General features: G+C 62.5%; 1 pseudogene; it reads right to left on the bottom strand.

The window, feature by feature from the left end:
* LOC126435914 (large subunit ribosomal RNA) overlaps window positions 1-2,500 on the bottom strand; it is a 7,814-nt pseudogene that overhangs the window by 2,875 nt on the left and 2,439 nt on the right.

Genomic DNA, 2,500 nt, shown 5'->3' on the forward strand with positions numbered 1-2,500 from the left:
TTCACTTTCTTCTCGCGGCCGGACGCCACGAGTGCGAGGGTGAGACACTTCCGCGGGTTAACCCGCAGCCCCAGCTGGTCGAGGGCTGCCACTGCTGCGTTGATAAGGGACTGCAGGCCCCCCCTCGTGGAGGCGAAGAGCAGGATGTCATCCGCGAAGGCCGCCGCGTTCGTCTGGCGGCCCAACACCTTGACACCTACGTGAGAGGGCAGTTGACCTAGAACATAATCAACAGCGAAATTGAACAGGAGAGGGGACAGAGGATCTCCTTGCCGAACACCTCTTGCTGGCCGCACGGCCGGGGACTCGTCGCCACCCCCCGCAATTACCGTCGTGCTGTCCGCATAGCAGCCCTCGACGTAGTCAATGAATTCGTCCGGCAGACCATGGGCTTTAAGCACAGGACGCAAAGCCGCATGGTCCAACGAATCGAACGCCTTGGACACATCGAGGGATGCCATGAACACAGAACGACAGCGGCGGACGGCGCCGACGAGTATCCGGTCGAGGAGGAAAGTGTTCTCCAGCATCCCATCCCTTGGGATGAAAGCCCGCTGACGTTCGTCCACAGCACACATCTGCATAAGGCGAGTCGCCAGAACCTTATGGAAGGTTCGGGCTAGCACCGAGCAGACGGTGATGGGCCGAAAGTCAGCGGGGGATGCTGGGGCGGCTGTCTTAGGGAGCAAAGAGGTCCTGGCTCGGAGGAGGGAAGGGGGAAGCTTACGGGTAAGCAGGAAAAGGTTTAGGAGTTTGGTGGTGACCTCCGCTGGAAGGCGGCGCAGCTGCACCGGTGAGAGGCCGTCAGGGCCGGCAACGGAGCCTCTGGGCGGCAAGGCGGCCGCAACCTCTTCTGCAGTGATCGGCCTCCATAGACGCTCAAAGTCAACAGACTCCGAGCGCGGGAGAAGCCGATCGGGAATGGAGCCAGCGTTGGAAGGTGGCTCTGTCGTGAAGAGGCTGCGCCAGAAGTCCACCAGCCCTGGGATGTTCGACGACGGCTGGAGCAGGGTGCCATCCAGGAGGCCACGCACGCAGCGCGCGCGATTCTTCCTGAAGGCATCCTGACATCTGGCATATTCCCACCGGCGGCGCTTCCGCTTAGAGAGCGGAGGGCCACCACCAGACCGCTGCTTGGATGGCGGGCGCGACGTCTTCCTCTTCCTTGCTTCTGCTTCCTCAGAGCCGACAGCTCGGAGGGCCTCAGGCAGCCCAGCCGCGACCACTGCCAACGGCGTACCCGGCCCCAAACGCGCAAGGTCGTCCAGGGCCGAGAAGCGCGCGGCCGACCGCGGCAGGCCGGCGAGGTGCCTCCATATGGCTTCGTCGACTACAGATGTTTGTGACGGGCGCTCAAGCTCCGGCGGAGAGGGTGGCCCCTCCGGCAGCGACTCCGGGACGGGTGAATGGCGCAGACCATGCTGCGTCTGTTGTTCCCGCCTCAGCTCCTCTACGTATTCCCGCACCATCGTCCTGTGTGCCACCGTCCTCCTCCTGCACTTGATGGCATCCAGGGTACGGTGCGGAAACAGGGGTAGAAGCTCCTGGTTTGCAAAGAGGACTTTGGAGTCACTGGCACAGAGAAGCCTAGCCTCCGCCAGGGCGAGCTCCCGCATCTCTTCTTCCGCCCACCGAGCTCGCTTCCTATCAGTTGCAATCTCCGCATTTGCCGCTTCCGGATGGGCGCGGCGGCGGTGTTGTCCGAGCCCGATCTTGCTGCGGAAGGCACGGCTGCAAATGCTGCAGTGGAACCATGGCTCCACGGCCTCCTCTACTTCAGGGACGGTTGGCAGGCTAGCAGTCGGGACTGTTAGGCCGGGTCCTTCAGCGGAAGGCCCGGTACCCGTGTTTTCTTCTCTTGTTGTCCCAACATTAAGGGTTATGCGATGGAGGGCTGGTAACCCCCCAAAGCCCCAAGTGCGGACTTCCACTCTGCTTACCAGTCCTATCAAGGACTGGCGTATCGGCGGGCCCACGGGAAGGGGGGAAGCCGCAGGCAAGGAGAGGCTAAGAGGGCATGGCCCATGTATTGCGCTTCACTTGCCCAGTAACTATGAGCAGAGAGTCATAGTTACTCCCGCCGTTTACCCGCGCTTGCTTGAATTTCTTCACGTTGACATTCAGAGCACTGGGCAGAAATCACATTGCGTCAACACCCGCTAGGGCCATCGCAATGCTTTGTTTTAATTAGACAGTCGGATTCCCCCAGTCCGTGCCAGTTCTGAGTTGATCGTTGAATGGCGGCCGAAGAGAATCCGCGCACCCGCGCGCCCCCGGAGGAGCACGCTAAGGCGGACGCGGCCTCGCAGCAAGGAAGATCCGTGGGAGGCCAAGGCACGGGACCGAGCTCGGATCCTGCACGCAGGTTGAAGCACCGGGGCGCGAACGCCGCGCAGGCGCGCGCATCCTGCACCGCCGGCCAGCACGAGGCCGACCAACGGCGAGAGCAGACCACGCCCGCGCTAAACGCCCGCACTTACCGGCACCCCTACGGCACTCA

Source organism: Schistocerca serialis, unplaced genomic scaffold (genome assembly GCF_023864345.2).
Source record: "Schistocerca serialis cubense isolate TAMUIC-IGC-003099 unplaced genomic scaffold, iqSchSeri2.2 HiC_scaffold_1223, whole genome shotgun sequence".
NCBI lineage: Eukaryota > Metazoa > Arthropoda > Insecta > Orthoptera > Acrididae > Schistocerca > Schistocerca serialis.